Here is a 22,913-nt window from a genome sequence, read left to right on the forward strand (position 1 = left end):
CTGGAACAAGTTCCGGTGTTTCTTCTAGTTTTACGCGAATAACTCTCTTATATCTTTTCCAGTTAGCATTTTTAAAAACGTATACAAAATTATTATTTCGAACAGGTGATCTGTAAATACTACACACCACTGGGAGATGGTTAGAACTCATGTCATTTATGACCATAGGTTGGCTTACGAGTTCGGGCATATTTGTCAAAAATAGATCTATAGTTGACGGGTTAGATCTGTTATTAGGAGGAATACAGGTAGGATGAGGTGGATATAATATGCTAAAAGGATGCCTGGAATTTAAATCTGATAGAATGTTGCCCCATGTATTCGCTCTGACGCACCCCCAACTTCTATGTCTGCAGTTGAAATCTCCTCCGATTAAAAAAAAATCATTAATTCTAACCAATTTTAACAAATCATTTCTTAGATCACATCTTTTACTTGGTGAGGTATTTCCTCCCGGGAAATAGATTGAAATTATTTTTACCGAACGACCGTTTACAAGTGGTATTTCAATACCAACATTTTCAATTAGTTTCGTATTGACTACAGAAAGTACGTTATGCTTAATTGATCGTTTAACAACCACGGCAACACCTCCTCCCCTTCTCTCTTCTCTATCTAAACGATAACATTTGTAATCTTTATTTGAGATATTAATATTTGTATCTAGCCATGTTTCATTAACTAGACTTACATCAATATTATGCTTACATAGAAAAGCAAAAAATTCTAATGATTTAAATCGAATGCCTCTAGCATTCCAACAATTTATTTTTAAGTTAACATTCATCATTATTTACCTGCGTATAATTACTTAATAGCTAATTGAGCAATACAATTGAATTGATCTGCTTTAGATTTGCAATGACCGAGAAGTGTAATCATCTCTGCTGTAAGAGAGTTGATTTCATCCATAGAGAAAAGTAAGCTGCTTGTGTTGGTTTACTGACGATCGAAATCGGTTTTGCTGGTGGTTCTACTGGACCACACGTTTGGGCAGGTATCACCTTCATTTACATTTTTCGCTGCTGCAGTTGGCTCCGAGCTTTTGTGTGGTTTAAGCGTTGGAAAGTCATCATTACTCGGGACAAATAAATGTGGTTGTTGATTTATATTTCGCTTAGTCATCATAAAGCTTGAACGTTGTTTATTTCTTGAAGAAAGTCTTTCTCTTATTTCAACGAAACTTTTTCTGCTAATGCATGATGGGTCATTTGACTTGTGCGCTTCGTTGCAATTTGCACATTTAATGATCATTGATTTGCATTCGTTCGTTCCATGATTCTCTGAACAGTTTGCACAGTGCGTTTTGATGTTACAATTTTTTTCCCCATGGCCATACATTTGGCAATTATAACACTGTGTTATTTTGTTTTTTGGTCTTCGGGCAAAGTCCCATTTAACTTGGGTTCTGAAGATTGAACGTGTGTTTTGCTTTAATTCATTTAATCTTACAGAACCTATATCAAGATAAACTAAATAAAAAATGTCTATGAATTGAGCATATTGTTTTTTAATAATTTTAACATTTTGGCATTTAAGTCCAATTGATATAAGTTCATTTTTCACGACATCAGTATTAAGTTCATGTAGTCCATATAACATCACTTTAAATGATTTCATGGCTGGGAGATCATGGGTATAAAATTGCCAGTTTTTTCTTTATAATGCCTCTCTAAGGCTTTCGCGTGATTCAAGACTTTCGCAATTTATTTTGATGCCAATGGACATTTTTTATGCTGTAGTCTGATAGATTTAGATCACTACACAATTTATGCACATCTTCACTCGTTTTTTGAAGAACGCACACAGATGGAATTTTAGATTGTTTTTTTGATGCTTTTGGAGTAGGGTCTATAATTTCATCACATTCGATATCACTGTTATCTGAATCCGGTAGAGTTTGCAAGGGTCTAAATTTATTGTTTCTATTTGGTTCCTTAGAACTCATCTTAAGGGTTTTGACGTGTGAAGACGAAATGTCTTCAACACTAGGTGAACGATTTCGTTTACCGATTTTGGTTTTTTTTACTTTAGTATACCGCACAGAAAATATACACGTCTAACGCATGCGACCCCGACTTTATTTCAAATTCTGCGTTTCAACTTCAGCTGAGCAATAGAAAACCTTTTTACTCAACAAATTTGGAACAAACTAATGAGAGAAGATTTATTAGTCCTCTTTAGTTGACGAAACAGTAAGAAAATGTTTATCCAAAGAAGACCTAAAAATTAAATACAAAGTTCTAGTACGTAATTTTAAGAAGAAGTACCAGTAGCGTGACGGTTGCAGGTCTCGTGTTCAAACCCTGTGCCACCTAAAAATTTTTTCATAGGTAGAGCCCCTTGCTTTTTTGCCGTTGGTATTTGACTTTAAACTGCAGGTCCCCTCCATTCTTGAAAACATTACTTACACAATGGAATGGTTACGAGTTGTAAGTCACTATTATTTACTTGTTTTCAAGATCAAATAAGTAGAGCTTTTGAATCACTCTTTTATTTCTCATACTTAATTTTAATTTATTGCAGGACAAAATTTTGAATTGTCCTATTTTCTGAATTAAAAATGTTGACAATCTTTGACGTTTCAGCATAATTCGAGTGTTTTAAGAAAGTTATCCGTGTGTAAGTCTGAACTTTCGGAATACTTTTTTGTCGTAGGCTATATCTGAAAAACCAGTAAAAAAACAACGTAATTTTTATAAATTTAAGGAAAAACTTTACTTTACGAACAAAAAATTTGGAGTGTCATTTTTGACTTCAGGTACATTTTTTAAAAATTTTGAAATGTCAGTTTGAAAAATTAACAACTTAAAACAATTGCTTTTTAAAACTGAAAAAAATTAATTTCTGGGTTGAGTATCTTGAAACTAAAAATTTTTAAATCGTTATTGACTTCAATGTTTATATTTTTGAAATAATATTTTTAATATTAGGCAAAAAAGTTAGGTATTGCATTTTAAGCAAAAAAGTTAGGTATTGGAATCAACTTTATTTTATCCTATTTAAATTATTTTTGTTAACAGTGTGATATTTTAAAAAATGTAGATTTACAAGAAACCAAAATCAACTAATAATTGATTTTTGACTTCATTCTCTTGAGAATAAAGAAAGATATTGACTAGGAGCTCATTTCAAAATATTTATAATAATATTTGGAACATTTTTGGTAAAAAAAAACTGCCTAAACAAACAAATGCTCAAAGTTATACATCAGTGAGAAGTTAGGAATTGGACTCATATTAAAGTCTCTTTTGTATTCGTGATTGAAGAAGGAGGGATCTTAGTGCTCTGTTGGAATTGGAGCAGTTCGTCTATCAGCACATTAGAAGTTCTTAATTCTTGCATCACAGAAAATTCACAATTCGATTATGGCGTAGCCAACTTAGCGAACATAAAAATCGAAAACTATTTGACCATTAAATTCATTCGGCTTTATGACATAACTTTATCCTAATGGACCTTATTTCTGTTAGAGAGTTTATTTCAGGCGTTTATGGCAATAACCTTTTAACCTTATTAGAAAACATTTGTGGTTACAAATACATGAAGCCTTGAAGAAAAATTGACATTTTGTAACTATTTAAATTCACATAAACTTCTTACGTCGAACCATCAGAGGATTTTCGTGCAATCCAGTTGTTCCATTTTTAGGATCCTGTTTCATGTGTGAATACTGCACGAAATAAATATTTATCGACATTTTTTTTAAGCTATTCCCGTTTTTGTCAAAACTCATTTCTAAGAAGATGAAAAGACCTTAAAGGGAGTTTTAAGACCCTCAAATTTGATTTGTCAAGAAAAAGTTAAAGTTCTATTTTTAACAGAGATCGAACGCATTAAAAAAAGATCTAGAAATAATGTTAAGCCTCCATCAAGAAACCGCATTTCTTCGGCTAGATTTTTTTTCAAAATTGACCTCTAGGGTTCCATAACAAATAATCTATACTTTCTGACACGACACTCTCTCGGACTTAACTATACTCAGGCACGGGAACTGCATGCATGATGTTAAAAAATATCAAGTCAAATGGTGGAGGAAACGAAATTTTATTTCCAATTTCTCTTTTTACTTTTACTTTCTATTTCAAATACTTACAATATTAGGAAATGTCATGCAAGTTCTGTGGAACCTTTTTCATACCACAAAAAATAAATGCAGGGTCTTATAGCATGAATCTGAATAACACCTTCTATTTTATTTTTCTTTATTAAAATCATAGTTTAATTTATTCCAAAAACATATTAATTCTAAGTTTTTCCGTTTTCCTTCAAGACTTTTCATTTAGCTATGTACGTATAACCACCAAGGATCTCATTTCGCTTACCTTGTGCTTTTTTTAACTTGTGCATGTTTTAAAAAAAAGCTTCATACCTAAACCTTAACTGATTCTGAGGCATATTGTACGCTGTATGTAGTTTCTTCTTCTTATCTTTTATCCTCAATCTTAATTTTTTTCTCCTCACGAAAGCCTCAAAGTCCTTAACTCATCTTGGGATCTTTCTTTACTTTTCAATCCACTCAACTTCGTCCGTTCGTACGTTCGTTTGTTTGACACCACCTCCCTCCCCGTCATCGTCATCGTTGACATTCACAATTTATTAGCATGCATCAGTTCGCTGGCATCAGCAAACATGCACCAACTTCAGCCCAATCAAGAATTTCTTATTATACGAACCACATGGAGGGCTTGACATGAGGACGACGACGAGGACGATGGAAAGGAATATGGTGTTATATTGGTATAGGTAAGCAAAGATGGTTGGTTACCCCATCATCAGTTAACCCTATTTTAATGTTTATTTTCACTCTCCCACTCCTGACCTCCCCAGAGGGTTGAAAAAGAATGGAAAAACACACCACCAACCAACCAACTAACAAACCACCACCACCAAGCAACAACCCCCTTTATTTCTTATCGGGCTTAATAATTGTCCTAAGAGGTTTAAAGGGGGTGGAGTAGGCTTTATTTTATTTTTTTGTGTGTGTTGTTAGTTGGGTATACTTTATACTTATATGGGACGGGACTGAGCTGAATGAAATGCATTAAGCTTACGTGTAAACAAACGCAATTTGTTTACACGTTTCAGAACGCGTCAACGTTGAGTATGTGCCAGCAACGTGTCACCTAAAAAGCCAACGTCGCACGGGGCCAACTGATAAACATCGCATACTATATAGAATAGTGGTTGTTATTGGTCTTGTTGTTGTTGTTGTTCTTGTTGTTGTATGGGTATGGAGAGGTAGGGTTTAAGGAACCGAGTGAGTGAATGAGTTGAAGAAATTATGTTTCTATGTATGTTAGGCATGTTTGTGTACCTACATTAAGGACTTATGAGTTCAGGACACTTTTTTTCTTCTTTTTTAAGTATACAAGAAAAAATGATGGTGCTCTATTGTAAAATAAATGAGGAAATTTCTTGAACATTGACAAACAAAAGAGGTTTAGAGCTGTGATGTGACGTGTAAGGACAATAGAAATCCTTTTAAATTGTCAGATTTGTGTGTGTTTTTTTTCATATGATGGAATTAGGTATAAGTTGATTGTCCTTTGGTAACATAAAATGCGTAAGGAGGGTTTTAATAGATGGGATGATGATAAAAGGGTACTTTATTTAAGGATTTAAGATTGTTTACATTTGATTTTGATTTCGAATTTCTGTAAGTTTTCCAAGCGGAACTCAACGAGTTAATATTGTAAGGTGTGTTTTATTGGTAAGTGGGTACAAAGTAACCAGAAGAATTGATTTATGAAGAAAAATTAGTCGTTCGAGAGTCAAATATCAATTGATAGTTGATAACTATCAAAAATTTAAATTGATATTATAAATGTTCGTAAAACAGTCTTGAACATTCTCTATTTCAATTGTCTGGTTAAATATATAAACTTTACTTTTATCAACTATCAAATGATAATCGACACTTACAGTAAGGCAGAGAGTTTTGAAATGTGAATTGTTGGAAGTAGCTTGATTGTGAGAACAAATAAGTAAATGTTAGCAGATTTGAAGGTATTGTAGTGTCAGTGAAGAAGTGTTCTTTGCTCAAAACTGTCATTCCAAAGGTCTTGCTTTTTTTAAAAAGCGGTTCGAATTCGGTATACAAACTGTAGACCCACTCCATTTTTGACATTACTCGCAAACAGGAATGGTTAAGAGTTATCAGCCATCAAACCATAGATTACATTCGAACAGATTTCAAACTCGATGTTTTGAATACGATGTTCGAGAAGTCAACAAGTTAGTCTGGCGATTCTGTTTGTTCTCCGCTCTACAGCATAAGCCATTTGTTTTTTTTTTTATAATAAACACACTCAAGGGGATATTATTACCCTTATTATGCAGAGGCACAGTGTGAGCACTAGGAAGAGAAGAGAGGGTTTAAAAGGAGATGTCGGTGGACATTGGTTTTGAATTCCTGAATATTGCAATGACTAGGAAAGACAGAGTGTGGTAAGGCATTCCACATTCGCGTAGTACGGCTAAAGAACAAATCTCTGTATTTGACAGTACGGCCGAAGTTGGACTCAAGGGTATACTGATGAGCATTCCTAGAAGCGCGAGTATTACGGTTGAACTGTTTAAGGGGAAGAATGCAACTGGCTATTTCACTAGAGCATAAGCCGTTAAAATAATGGTAAAAAAGGGTCAGACAAGTGACCTTACGACGATGTTCAAGCGAATAAATGAACTTATGATGATATTATCATCTATCAATTTAAATGCTCTACGTTCAATACTATCCAAGAGGCTTAAGTAAGTTGCAGGAGTACCAGCCCAGAGAAGGGAGTTAGACTCAAGCTTTGGACGTATATGAGTCTTGTAGATAACAGCCAGATCAAAAGGGGTGAGATATTTCTTATCGTCTAAGGAAACATTAACATCTTGCGGCATTTTTGGTGACATCGCGTATGTGATCATTCCACAAAAGGTGGTTGGTGACACACATACCGAGAATATCGAGGTGTTCAGTCTCATTGATGCAACTGCCATCCACGGATAATGGGAATGGCTTATCATATTTTGTCGTTGCAGTTCGACATCCGAAGAAGAGGGATGCGAATCTGAAAACGGCGACAGCGAAACAATGTATTGGATTAGATGTTGCAGACAGATCATTTATAAAAATGAGAAAAAGTGTTGGAGATAAAACAGAGCCCTGGGGCACACCAGCATTTATTTTATGGTTTTCAGACTTGAATCCATCCAATACTACTTGTATTGAACGTTCCAAAAGGTAATTACTAATCCAATGAAGCAGGGATTCATGAAAACCGAAAGCTCGCATTTTCGATAAGAGAGCCTGATGCCAAACCCTATCAAATGCTTTTGAAATATCAAGTGCAAAAATCTTACTTTCTCCAAAACGATGTAAAATTTGTTCCACTGTTCGGTGAGATGAAGCATGAGATCACCAGTGGACCTATTGCTACGAAAACTATACTATCGGTCATTAAGAAGCTTCCGTTCTTCAATATATTTCTTAAGCTTAAAATTAATCAGCGTTTCCATGACCTTAGAAAGAAGGGACGTAAGTGCTATTGGATGATAGTTGGAGGGAAAGAAGGATTCGCCTTTTTTAGGGACAGGCTGGACAAATGCATTTTTCCATCCACTTGGGAAGAGACCTGTAAAATAGGACAGATGGAAAAGCTTAAGCAGTTGTTTTGCCAGCGTTGAAGAGCATCCTTTCAGAACAATAGGGGAAATACTATCTGAGATAGCGGATTTGTGTATGTCAAAGTCTTTCAGTACTCTTTCGACTGCACGATTGCGAAAGAAGATTCGTCCCATAGAATCATTTACACTCTCAAGAACAGGAGGACTCGTGGCATTATTGGGTAGCGTCGAATTAACAGCAAAATGTGCTGCAAGCAAATTGGCTTTATCAATCGAGCTTTCATGGGGAGTTTAATTGTGGACGAGCTCTGGAACCGAGGATGATGTGGTGTTTCGTACGTTTTTTACAAATTACCAGACATTTTTACTACCTTTGGGACGTTGTAGTATTTTTTGCCTTAATTTCTGATCATGCAAAAATTTGGTTCGGCGAATATGACCATTACAGGTCTTTCTAGCTTGTTTAAACTTATTCCGGCCTTCCTCAGTCGGGTTGTCTTTGAAACAACTTAAACTAACATCTCTGAACATAATAACCTCTTTACAGCTCGAATTAAACCATGAGTTCTCTTTGTGTTTGATAGATTTCACCTTATTCGGTAAAAAATTTCTCATTCGACAAGGAATTAAATTTGTTACCATATCTGCGGTGGAATCCACGTCACTATCGAGGAAGCATAGTGACCAGTTAAAGTTCCTGAATAATTCATTGAGACCGTCTCAGTTGGCTTTCTCATATTGCCAAACAGTTCTTATAGGAGTTTTTTCTTTAACTGATTTATTTTTGACATGAGAATTTTGCAGATACGGTACAATGGTCTAATGTGCCTAGAGGCGGTAATACACTGATTGTGTACTTAAGAAGAAGCAACTCTAAGGTGTTTTCGGATTGACCTGCATCGTCAGCGATTCGAGTTGGCTCACCGATAAGCTGAGTTAATTGATTTTACTTGGCAATACTACCAATGCCATCTATAAAAATCAAAGACAAAATAAATGGAAGTATAGCGTTTAATTGGTACTGTGCTAGCGATAAGTTATCAAAAAGTAGGGCTTAAAAAGAAAAATAAGCCAGTTACTGTAATAAAGCTTCAATACTTTTATTCACAAAACCTTTGTTTCGCTCATTAAAAAAAAATTTCAAATTGATTGATAGTTAACAGAAGTGTCCATAAAATTATTAAACCGGAACCGTTTTAAGTTTCGAACCTAAGTATTTGTATGCCTCATGAATTAAAACTGTTGTTATTAACCCAATGGGCCCTTTATAATGCCTAAAAACTATCTTTATTTCAAAATAGGACAACCCTTTCTCTCTCTATATCCGTTTAATCCATAAGTAAAAAGAGGTCATTGTAGAAAAACCCTTTAATCTTTATTGCTGAGTGACTTAAATAAAATGAAAGAATTTGTTTCAAATTGTTGAAGTTAAATTTTATTAACTCTGACATTTTATTTATTTTTTTTTGTTTTTGAAATGTCATTCAGATCTTTTAGTCTAAATATGAATAACAAAAAAAAAAAAAAAACAGGAAGCCTGCATCAATTTTCACAACTCGCTGAGTTTTTCGGTGCAAATGTGTCGCGTCATTGTTTCATAATTAAATCAAAATCAACAATTTGCAGGCGGCTTCAGCTTCAGCTACTGCTATACCCACAGCAGCTCTAGACTATAAGGAAAGTATATAAAAGCACCTACCCAACCCACAGTAAAATCCGAGCTGCCGCGACTATGTGCCCTCCTGTAAAGGGCATATAAAACCAGTCCAACCACCCCAAAACCTATCTCGCCATCAGCAACAAAATGAATAAAATAACAACAACAACAACAACAAAAAAAACTTCCGTTTGACACGCCTGAGCTCATGCAACAATAAATAAACAGTAGAATGGGAAAAAATACCGTAGGTACGTAACGTACGTAAGTATAAAGTCGTGTGAACGCGTTGACGGTGATGGCTGTTGGCGGAATTTTTGTATATAAGTATATATAGTTTCGTAACCGTTACACTATTTCTTTATGTACCCTGACGCTGAATTCATAAATATTTACAGAATGGTGGTGAAAGTTATATAACAACAACAACAAAAAGAATACAAAACAAATCATAAAGGAAAATAGCCATACAAACTGCCTTACTAGTCTATGTTCCTCTTTTTCTTTTCTATGCTCTCTCTTTCTATTTTTTATCATCATCGTATCTGAGAGTTAAAATATATGTAAAATACATAAAAAATATAAATTTTCATAGAATAACGAAGCGGAATCCATTAAATAATGGGAATGGGAAGTGAGAGATGCACTATAGAACGCATAGGGTTGCCACATGTCTCTTAATACCTCAGTTTAGAAGTGTTTGTAGCCTTAAACTGAAGCCCAGAAAGTAACAAAAATAATAGCTCAAAAGTTACTCAAAAAGTATCCCAAGATGCCCAATTAGTCTTAAGTAGCCCAAAGTAGCTCAGTTTTGTTAAATGTCTTTTCAATAGATCTGCATACAAAAATATAAGTTTTCATAGAATAACAAAGTGGAATATATTAAATAATGTAAAAGGGAAGGTAAGTGAGAGACGAACTTAAGGACGCATAGGGTTGCAAAATTTCTCTTAATAGCCCAGTGTAGAAGTCTTTGTAGCTTTAAATCGGAGCACAGAAAGTAACCAAAATAATAGCTACAAAAGTTACTCAAAAAGTATCCCAAAATGCCCAATTAGTCTAAAGTAGCCCAAAATAGACCAGTTTGTTAAATGTTTTTTCACTAGATCTACATAAACAAAATATAGGTTTTTATAGAATAACGAAGTGCAATCCACTAAATAATGGGAAAGGGAAGAAAAGTGAGAGAAGCACTTAAGGACGCACGAGGTTGCCACATTTCTCTCAATAGCCCAGTTAAGAAGTCTTTGTAGTCTTTAATCGGAGCATAGAAAGTAACCAAACTACTAGCTCGAAAAATTAATCAAAAAGTATCAAAAGAGTTCCAATTGATCTAAAGTAGCTCAAAGTAGCCCAAAATAGCCCAGTTTTGTAAAATGTCTTTTCACTATAAGAAACATTGCTAGAGCTTGATAAAAATGTTCTGTATACATTATTAAGGTATTTGTCCAAAGCGTAATATCTCAAAAAATTTGGGCTCTTTTTTCTCTAATTATTATTGGACTACTCATACTTAACTTCCCCGATTTATGATTAATAATAGCTAAATCTGACGATCTGGCAAGCCCGAGTACGAGTAGTGCATATAGGTTAGGAATATATATTAGTTTGTAATCTAGCAAGGATGCTTTACTATTTTCCTTTATTTACCATCACTATCATCAGAAAGGGGAGACCGTTTAATTTTACAGCTTAAAAAAAAGTATGATATCAAATTTTAAGAGAGCCTTTGTTACTTCGTCGTGTTATCGTTAATTCAAAAATAATTCAAGACTTTGTATTTATGAAACTAATAATATTTTTACAAATTTCTAATTTTAGAATTCTTGGAAAGTTTCATATCTAAAAATATTGGGACGAATTTAAGTGAAATATATTATTTACAAACAGTTAAATAGTTTTCTTTATTGATTGATTAAACTTCAAATGTGCTTCTAAAAAATTATTGATATATGAACAACCATGTATCATTTGAATTCATTCGTTGGTTTCACATTCGGTAAACTTCCTACATTCAAATACCAAATGTTCATGCAAATTATTAGTTGTAAGACAAATTATATCTAATTCAATTAGTTCAAATATTATTTCCACTCAAATGTTTGGATAGAGATCATGAAATAGAATAGAAATAGAATAGAATAGAGAAAGACCTTTTTCAAATTAAAGTCTCACTTATTTTGACGTCTCATTATTGTATCTCCTTTACACTTTATAAATAAGAAGAAGAAAGAAATTAACTGTCAAAATAAGTCACCTACAAAGAGTCGAGTAGTAAATTAATTTTAGAAGTTTTAACACTTGATAGATAGTCACAAAAGTGACAACAATTTGACAGCTGACAGTTCATGTTTAGTGTGAATACAAAACTGTTCTTGAGAGCAGTTTATTTGTTTTCATCGTTGCCAAATATGTCAAAAACAGAATTGTCAACGCTGAATTTCTCACGCTTTAGGATTAATTTTTTGGATTACAATTTAAAATATGTCTATATTTTAAAAGGATTTTTCAAAACAGAATTTCTTTAAAGCAGATATGTCATCAATGAAGCTTTTTTAAAATAGTTGCTTTCTTATCTTCTCAATGGTTTTAGCTTTGACATAATCAACTCAGTAATTGGGAGGTCAATATCAACTCACTAAAGACGGAAACAATTTTGTTCACGGGAAAACCTAACATTCCAATTTAAAAATGCCCTACTAGTGGTGTTCCTGAACACGTTTGTGGTATGGAGAAATTAAACTCACAAATAAATTATTAAAGAAGCGGAGCTGAAGTTTCAGAAGAATTTGAATTAAATGAAGTCCAAGCAGCAATTCCATTTTGGAGATGTACACAACCATTTCAAGGCTATTATCTTCCTCCTCTCTAGTTTAGTGTGGTGGTAAGCCTTTGAAATTGTCACCAATATTAAAAATATGACAAAGATTAAGAGAAGAACATGTAAAGGATCTCTTATTCCTCTCGCTTGCCCCTCTTGATAAATTCGTGGGTCTGATAGCTTTCCATAATAATCAATAATAAAGATCAATAAAGCTGCCGAACTTCTGCAGTGTTTTTCAAGCAGAAGTACTAGCAGTTTCTGAAGCAGCTAAAGACATTTCTTCCCACAATTTTATAATCAATAACAAAGATATACTCGTATATATTTTTAGCCAAGTCGAAATCAAGACAATCTCCGCCATTATCACCAAGTCAAAAGTTGCAAAACCGTACTGAAAGGTGCTTAATTTACTCAGCGAAGCAAACACGGCTACTTTTCATTGGGTGTGAGGGTACTATCACACTGTTGGAAAGGAATGAGCAACCAAATTGTCTGAAAACGGATCCGATCCATATCGTAACGCAATGATTCAAGTTAATGGGCAAATCCATCAAAGTTTGCTTTTGAAATGGCAATTGACTGGTAGTCGGTTCTTGAAACTTACATCATTGTGAGGAACTGTTGAAAGTTGAGATGTGATACTTTGTTTTTAAATACTTAGTTTATTTAATCGTTACCAAATTGTACTAATTTTTATATGTTTAATGTATTGAAAATAAATATTATTACTGTTTAGAATCTTAAGACATCAGGTTATGGGCCTTATCACGATCTAAATACAAAATAATTAGGAAATTTGAATTGAGAAAAGATGTCTGAAACGAAATGCAGTATTGAAAAGATTCAGGGAAGCGAAAACTTCGAAGACTATAAGTTTTGCGTTGAAGCTTATTTTCAAATGAAAGGACTTTGGAAGGCTGTTTCTGATGGTAGTGAGACGGAGATGGATGCAACGAAGCTCTTAAGCGCAAAATGGGAGCTTATATTGCTTGTTGAAAGATCCATTTATCCTCATATAAGACATTGCAAGAGCGCTAAGGAGATTTAAGATTCTCTTCAGAAAATTTTTCAAAATTCTGGTCTTGTAATCAGAGTTATGGGCTCATCCAAAAGATTTGTTTTACAAAATTGGAAGATTTCTTTACCCTAGATGCGTACGTTAACGATGTTTTAAATACATCGTAAAAGCTCAGGTCTTTTGGTCCTAACCTAGATGAAGAATGGTTACGATCAATGGTTTGAGATGGTCTTTCAGAATACAAGCCAATGATAATGAGAATCCAAAGCTCTGGGATTCTTATTACAGGAGACAGTATTAAAATCAAACTTCTTCAAGACGTGACTGCTTTCCTGCAAAGTGAACTTAACGAAGAAATGTACATGAATCTCCCTGAAGGTTTTTATAATGTTCAAAACAAAGTATGTAAACTCAAGAAATCACTGTACGGTCTCAAACAAGATAGAAGAGTTTGGAATAAGAAATGAATGAAACTTTAAAGAAAATTGGACTTAAACAATCAAAAACCGATTTGTGCATTTATTACGTAGACGACATACTGATTTTTACAAATAACAAAGATGAAAAAAGAATTATCAAAGAAAATTTGGCTATGTCATTCGAGATGAAAGATTTTGGAGAAGCTAAATATACAAAGCTTACTGCAATGTTTTTCAAGCAGAAGTACTCTTAGTTTCTGAAACAGCTGAAGACATTTCTTCTCACAGTCTTATAATCAATACAATCGAGACAATCTCCGCTATTGTCCCGATGTCAAAACTTGTATAACAGTCCTGAAAGAGGTAAATTTACTTAGCGAAGCCAACACGGTTACTCTTCGTCGGGTCTTAGTCAGGGCCGGATTGAGGGGAGGGCAACCAAAATAACAGAAATAATTGTTCTATATTTGTTCACTCCAATCAAGGAATCAAAGTCAAATATCAAAATCTCAAATAGCCCTGATAAGAAGCACTTCCAATGAACTACCCATCTTGAGGGAGTACCGCAAACACTTATTGGTTGAGTACCCGCAACCTTGAAGGTTGGGTATTCGATTCCGTGTCTTGACAATTTTTTTTTCATATATATACATAATGTACATATATATATATTTATCAATTGCTGTATATGAAGAATCGATGTTCTTCAGTTCTTAGAAAAATCGGTAAATATTGACTAATTGGTAATTTCTTGTAATTTCTTTCCTTATCCTTCAGCCGTTCAATTTTTTGATTTCGTGCAGAATTTGTACACGTTTTTCACAGCCAGTACAGAACGGCACCGAAATCTGATTGAGAAATTATGGGAGGAGAAAAGCGACCAGTTTTCAATCTTGAAAAGGCTCAGCAACACTCGTTGGTCTTGTCGAGCTGAGGCTACGAAAGCCTAAGTCAACGGCTATTCGGAAATCAAAAAAGATCTAACCAGCATATCTTCCAATTAAGAGCAAAAGGACATCGTGAGAAATGAAGATGAGTGGTCTCGAAACCGCTTTTTTTGGTTTGAAATATATTGGAACAATATCTTGGAGCGATTCAACGCTACAGACAAGATGTTGCAAGAAATGATTTTGATAAGTATGAGGAAGCATTCAAAAAATATCCCATACTGATGAATAAGTACAATCATACACCCGGACCAGAACGAGCAATGTGAGGTTGAATCCACTCGATTACGCGACAGCACAAGTCGTAAATTTGTCACCCAAGAAAAAATAAAAAGTATCCGCGTTCATCCCAGTGATTGACCAGCTATCCGCTTCTCTGACTGAAAGATTGCATGTTTATGAAGCTGTACGTTCGTGATTCCTGAATCACATCGAGAAGATGGATGCTGGAAATTTGCACGCTGCAGCAGAGGCATAGTTGAAGGTGTATTCGGGTGACTTAGAGCCTAGTTTTGGTAATGAGTTGGTTCAATTTGTGTCTTTGATTGACTCATACAAAATGAAAAAGGACTATGGAACTGATCAATCTCCAGAATTATTTTACTACCAAATTCCCAAAAATCTAAATTTCAAAATTGTATTGAGAATGAATTTGGTTTTGATGGTAACAAATTGCACTGGAGAGCTTCGAACCACGATGGGACAAAACCGTCTATTGAAGTTTTCTCTCCTGACCATTGAAAGCGAAAAAACCTCGATAGGTTCCGTTCGTTAACCCTTAAATTTAATTTCAGATAGTTATTTTTTTTTTCGTTTATATTAATATGTGTTTGTTGAATACTAAAGGAATCTACTTGGTTGCGCAATAAAATATTTTTTGAAAAATGCGAGTTAAAAAAATTATTTACTTTATTTTGAAAATAATTTGGAGCTAGGGGCCTCCGCTCCTTTATTGCCCCGATGCCTCTTTACCTCTAAATCCGACCCTGATCTCAGGTTATAATGGCACTGATGTAAATGAATGAGCAGACAAATTGGGTGAAAACGGATCCGATCCATATCGTATAACTATGAACTATAAGCCATTAAGTTAAGTAAGTGGGCAAAACCAATAAAGTTTTCTTTTGAAATAGCAATTAACTGTTAGTCAGTTCTTGAAACTTATATAATTGTGAGGAATGTTTAGCCAAAGTATTATTTTCAACGGAAAAACAAAACATATTCCATTTGCAACTGGGCAGGCTTCAATTCCGTATCCTTATGGATAGGTAATCTACCAGGTCACCCTCACAAAGTCACAACTCATTGGGTTGGGTACCCACATTTGCAAATTTTATATCATCTGATCATTATAGAAGGATTCAAAGAAGTGCGACTTACTGATTTCGTCTCATCTAAAAAATCTTCCAAAAATTAAGATGGCCCTCAACCTTAATCCTCATCAACTTTTCTACACTTTAGTAAATTTTCACCATACCCTGGATATTACAATAGTTCTAAGAGATCCCCAAAAAACCTTACCTAACCTTACATCTGAATTCTGGTGAAAGAGGTTAATTTAAAAGTCCTTGGCATTCTCAAAAGAGGCCCCTTAACTTGCAGCGGTGAAAAAAATAATTGTGAGGGTGTCAGTGTTCATGATGAGGCTCTTCTTTCTTGAATTATGAATAATATTATAAATTTTGGACTCCATATCAATTAAATTCAAATCTACTTAAGAAATGCTGGTGTGCCTCAGGGTTCCGATTTGTCTCCTTCTATCTTTCTTTTAATGATAAATAATTGATTTTTCTGAACTGCATAAAATTTATTCCTTTAAAAACTCAATTCATATCCAAGGTATCTTAAGCGTTATTCACTATCAATTTGAAATGTATGCTCGCATCGCAAGTCTTTTGGTTATAACTTATAACATATTTGAGAGTATCAATAAAATTTTACGAATTTTTCCAAGACAATTTGTCTATATTTGGGAAAAACATTTTTTTTCCAAAAAATTTCGAATACTATTCACTTTTTCACTAAGCCAGTTACTTCAAAAATCCATGGTACACCCAGGCGTATACATACTTTTTATAAATTTATTAAATTTTTAGCAAAAACTGCTCCCAATTTTTGTTTTTTTACGCAATCATCTCAGAAATTGTCAAAACAAAGCTTCCTTGACCATTTACTAAAAGTACGAACAGATTACAATAGCCTAAAGCCTTTTTTGTAGACAGTTCAATTCATTCAGAAAGAACATTGTTAATTATTCTAACAAAATACTGGCTTCTACTTTTGTCTTTCAGTTTTTCTCGTTTAGTTTTTAACCGTAATGAAAACCAGAATACAGTCAATCCATCACTTATTTGTACAGATATTTTCTGTTGTTTGAATAAATAAAGACTGTATAGGAATTCTCAGTACTATTTCACATTCTATTTCTAAAGGGTGTATTTTTCAAATTTCCGTTACTCATAAATTCCCATTTCAAAATCTATAAACATTTTCTCTTCCAACCCTCTCATATCTCTATCAGGGTTCTATATATATACATCAAAATCCTTGTATTGAAAAAAAAAAATCTAAAAGGAAAACATCTGCCTATTTGCACATAACTCAACCAAACGGTTTCTTTGTATTTTTGGCTCCCCTCAAAGAACCCCGCTGCACAAACGAATAGGTACGGAATATACTCCTGACGCGGTCAGCGACGGTGGTGGTGGTGTCCAGTTCTGAACCCGAAATGAACCTGAGTCTCAACGCTCCCTCAACCTCTGTCTCTCTGTCTGCATTCAGAGTTACGTATGCAATACAATAGTTCATGGATTTTGGGGTATATGCATAAACAGAAGCCATGCTACGGCCATGGAGATGCCCCCAAAATCCTTTTCTCAGGGGCTGCTGACCCGTTATTGTTTATTGCACGATTCGGGAAATTTACACACGTTATATACGTAGACAGTAGACAGGTATAGCGGTGCAGAAGAAGGTATTGTTCGGTTTTGGCAACTTGATTGTTCAAACCTGTAGTATGGTGAACCGGAGACGTCGAATGTACTACGTACACTAAAACTAAGAATATAAATTGGAATTGCCGGCAGCGATTGCTTCTTGGTTGGTTGGACAATTCGATCGACGACGAAGCCCTGAGCTTTTCAAAACTATACCAAAAGGAACCGAAAGTTATATTGTGTGTTGTGTATTACCTATGCTACTGGCCTGGCCACCTGCATCACAATATCGGGATCTGACTCATTTTTCATCTGACGAGAAAGCCGATGAAACTGCGGTAGAAAAGTATAGGAACCAAGCAGAGCAGCAGGAATTCAAAGTCCTGCGGAATATAGCAGTAAGAATGTTAGAGTACTACGTAGCAGACAGCAGGTAGCAGGCAGGTAACAGGGTGGTAATCTGTGAAAGACATATTGCATACTTCAAGTATAGTGCATATTTTATGGTTCCTGCCAAAAAGTGAACTCAACATCCTTGGCGCCTCTTCTCACTCCTTTTTCATATAAAATGTGGAAATGGAGAGTACTTCTGTGATACGTAGAGACGTACATATGTATGCTGCCATCATTGTCGAGTCGACTGACTTTGGTTACCGCACACACTACACACTAAACTTGGGTTTATTTGATTTAGAGATGCTCTCCATGCATTATTTAATTTAGCATAGAGCGTTGAGGTAAACAGCTTATGTTTCAAATGGTCTTAAAGGGTCGTAATTCAAGGGGACCAAAAGTAGGTTCCTATTCATTTCGAAAAAATAAATTCATTTTTGATGTTATTTTTTTGACCATATGTCAAATTTTGTAATATTTTTAAGATTTGGAAGATTTGTTTTTGAGGGTTTTGACAATTTTGTAGGCTAAATCTTCTCTGCCTTAGAAAAAGGATACGAAGTCGATTTTATTTTTACAGAATTCAGTTAGCCATTTGACAAAATCTCCCATAGACTTTGAATCTTTCAGTTTTCCATTCTTGGGTTTGAATCCTAATTTATAAAATGGATTTCTTTTTACCTTCAAAACCGATATTTCAGTCTACTTTTCAGATCTGTCACCTCAAATCCTTCCTTAGCTACCTTTGGTGTTCCCAAATTCAGCTACCTAGGCCCTCTTTTCTACGTTAATCTTTTCAACAATTTTAAATTTTATACTAAATACAAAATATATCTAAGACATGAGTCTTTCCTTATTTACCATGATCCTGGTAGCTTGGTGGCTTAAAACCAGCTTGAAATTTAATATTTCCAAATGCTATAATCAAATAAATTTTCTCTTAAGTGCTTAAAGACTCCTCTCCATCTGATAATAATGTTTTTGACTTTGGCATTTTATGTGTAAAAGAGCTCAATTTTCTCCCCTTATAGACAATATCATTGTCCTGAGCTCGCAGGACACACGTTGGTCCAAGAAATGTTCGGACCCCTATGTAAAACCTTTCTTCCCTTCTTAAACTGTTCATATTTCTTGAATCGAGATCATCCAACATCGTCCTTAAATCTCCTTCCTTAAATCCTTCTTTAAAATTTCGTCTTCTGAGTCAACCTTTAATTAAGTTTTTATTTTGATACAGCTAGATCAAGAATTAGAAATGACAAAGATTAGTTGCATCATATTTTGAGTTGTTGGGTTCAATTTTAATAGTAGGCAGCACTGTCTACCAGAAAAAAGTACTATTCTACTGTTTTGAGTATCTGCCAATTTTTTGACGTTTATACGATTTTTAAGAATTTTGATAAATTTTTTTTGGGGCATATTCTGCTTAAGATCTTCTAAAGGCGTCTTTCGTAATGATAAGGATTCCCTTCACCAAAATTTTATATATTTTGGGTTTTCGTTAAAAGACATAATAGTACTATTTAGCATCTCTTTCATTATATTTTAAGGCTACTAAAGAAGGACTGAAAAAATCGTTTAAACTTTAAAAGCATCTTTTATATTCGCAAACTTTTTTTTCAACAAATTTGTCCACGTTTTGTTTCTTTTGTTTTACTTTTAAAAGAAGACAGCACTTTGACAAAAGTACTATTTCCTTGACAACTGCTGTTAGATTTTTGTTTTTAAGCTTGATTTAAAAGTTGACAAACACCTTGACAATTGCAGCTTTATTATTGCTTTGAAGCTTGATTCAAAAGTTGACAAACACAAAGCAGAAAAGGCATGATAAATTTGGTATTTTCATTGAGATGATATAATTCGCAGTCACTTTTGACAGATTGAAAAATATAAGAAGTAAGAGTGATTTTACCACGGTTATCAACGAAAATAAGCCATTTGTGGAACTAAGTTCTATAAACCTTTCACATCCCTCTCCGTCTCTAAAACCGCAGTTAAACTTAAGCTTGTGTGAGGATTTAAAGCGGGCTTAACTGACCACTGTAGTACCTGTAGCGTGATGGTTACTGCTTTGGTCTGTCATGCAAGGGGTCTTGGGTTCAATCCCCGCCTATGTCACCTAACTTTTTTCACGGATACTGCCTCTTGCGAGTAATTGACAAATCCTCCAAGAATAATTCTTGTCAATTTAGCCGTTCGAATAAGGCATAAAATCTGTAGGTCACTTCGATCTCTGACAACATTACTTGCACACAGGAGTGGTTGAGAGTTGTAAGTCACTAGTCCCTGGTTATCTAGGGAATGTTGCGCCACCTTATTTAATTTTTTCCACTGACGACATCATGTCTACTTTGACTTATAAACAAATATACTACAAATTTTGTATTTTTATTCACTACCATACAATTCACACTTACTTTAGCAAAACATTTAAAACATTGTATTTTCTTATTTACTTCGATACAATTCACACTCACTTTGTACAGGTATAAGAAGTTAAGTTATGTAAGCTTATTCTCCACTCCCCTCAAAAATCTTCGTTTCTGTTCATATTAGGAAGTACAAATGGTCAAGAATGAATTAATTCAAGACTGAAAAATTGGAAAGAAAAACGTTTCCTCTAACCAACCCCACTGCTTCCCCAGAACGTACAAAAATACGTCCGTACGTACAATAAAGTTGGTTATATGGTTTGTACTCTATTTTGAGGTACCTACACTGAACTTTAATCCTATTTTCTGTTTTGGGAAAAACCCAGGCGCATCATATCAGGCACAAAACGACGACGACGATGTATAGAATCCTTGGTGTGTGTCATGTAGAAGATACACCTTTGCTACACACTCCTCAACTTGTAACAGAACACCAACAACATAACCGTTAGGCAATGAGTTTTATGGTTAAATCAGAACAAATTTAGGGGAAAATTTTCTCTGCATGTTTTTCTGCAAAAGCAAAGAAGGGTTGATGTTTTGTTAGTGTATTTTGTACCCTATATATATAGAAAAGGAATACAACGACAAGGACGATGATATTCCTGTGTTCCTGTTTCTGTTCCTGTTCGTTTATTCGTTCGTTGGTCTTCGATGAAACGATAAATTCTTTTGCACACCCCAAGGCAAACTTATATGTTCCTCTGTTCCTCTATACCTCTAGTACCTCTAGAACCTCTGTACCTGTTACCTGTTACCAACAACGGTACAGGTAAAGTATCTGCACGTAGGTATAAGGTATAGAGTTAAACCTATGAGTGCAACAATCATTGTCAGGAAAAAAGGACTATGGGGAGTTTTCGGTTATCTGTTCCGAACAGAGCCATAGCCAGAGAAAGATCCCCTTTCAGTTGGATGATTTCAAAGGCGAAACAGGTGTTGCTGTTCAGAGAGCCAACAGGGACATAAGTTATAGTAAAGTGGATGGGACATTTGGCATTGATGGAATACCTTAACCCCAAGGGGATACAAAATGGAAATTTTCTGATTCTTCAAAGTTTATACTTTTTTTTAAAAACATTTTCTTCCTTCTTTTTGTATAATTTGAATTCCAAATGACCACAGTTACAAAACCACGAACATTCACATTAATTTTTCCTGAAACGAAAGTCACAGGCGTATACAAATAAATACACCGAGCATATATTTGTTCGGTGGTAGGTTGGGTTGATGGGTATGGGTTGTCTGGCTGTCCGTCATGTCCGTCATGTGCGTCGTATATCGTTGAGTCGTCTCTTCGTCGTTGGAGTCTCGTCCTGCCTTTATATGAAATTCAGGAGTAATGAAGGACTTTTCGGATTTGTGTATATAGCATGTGTGTGGTCTTTGTGGTTTCTAATTGAATTAAAGGTATTTACGCTGTGCCGCCAAGCCACAGTTGCCAATTAAATGCGAATACAATTACATTGGAGATGATGGTTGCTTACAACGGAATGGACAGGACAGATGTATGGAGCAGGGCCGGCAATTCCCGGGAGAGTTTTATGGAGTGTACATCGCGGGTGGTTGCTATAAGAACCTATAGAAGGCTATAAAGCAGAGGATTGGTTAATGATGGTGGTGGCGGTGATGACTATATGGCGTGGTGTGGGGTTGATCCTAAACCCCCTTAACATAGGAGTGATGAAAACTTCTGTGATGATGGTTCGTTTGTTTTTGGTTAACAACTTGCGGCGGTTTGTTTGTGATTAAGATATTCCATGTGGGAAAAAAACGAAATTATTTTTGTCTTAATTTTGTTTTTTTTTACATTTTGTACTCTGATTTAGCGTTTGCAATTGTTGTTGTGGGGAGTTCAAGTGGGTTGGGTATATCAATCTTAAAACATAATCTAAAAAATCTAAATCTGAAAATTCAGGAATTCCTGGAATGAAAAAAAATCCTTTTCTTTTATTAGGAGATACTTTAAATCGTTCCACTTTTTGCGTTACTTAGAAATTCCTGGATTAGGCTGATTCGAAGAAGGGCAATATTTGTGGTATTTTACTTGATTTTGCTATCAGGGATGAATATGTTTCAAGATTGGAGATTTTGAATTTTTATTTTGAAGATGGGGATTATTTTAGGACATCTTTAAATATTAACTTAATTGATAAGTAAATATTAAAATTTGGAGCTTCAAATTTGATTTAATAAAGAAAATTGATTCAATTTGAAAATATTTACAATTTATGTTAATTAATTAATTGTGCTTTCTTGTAAGAAAATTAATTTTAAAATGAAAGTTAAACTATGTCTTTAAGCTTTGAATATCTTAAAAAAAAGAGGTTGGGATGTGACCCACACTGAAAAATTTCCATCCCGTCTATCGATTTGTCTTGCTTTTTGTTTGTTTTGTTTTTAGGTTTTCGTGTTGGGTAGAAAAAGTTGTCAGTTGAATTATTCTTAAAAATTTTTAAATTACCGACATTATTTTTATATAAAGTTTCGTTTAAAAATCTAGTTTTGTTAAATAGAAAAAATATTTTTTTTTCCAATTTTAATAGCATGTCTTGAAATTTTATAAATAGGATAAATCCAATTAATTTGAGAGATATCAAGAACCGAACATCAATTTTTACCAAATTTTCGTACTAGATTTTATTTTTCTTATGAAACAACGGATTGTTT

This window comes from Eupeodes corollae, chromosome 3, assembly GCF_945859685.1.
Source record: "Eupeodes corollae chromosome 3, idEupCoro1.1, whole genome shotgun sequence".
Taxonomy (NCBI): domain Eukaryota; kingdom Metazoa; phylum Arthropoda; class Insecta; order Diptera; family Syrphidae; genus Eupeodes; species Eupeodes corollae.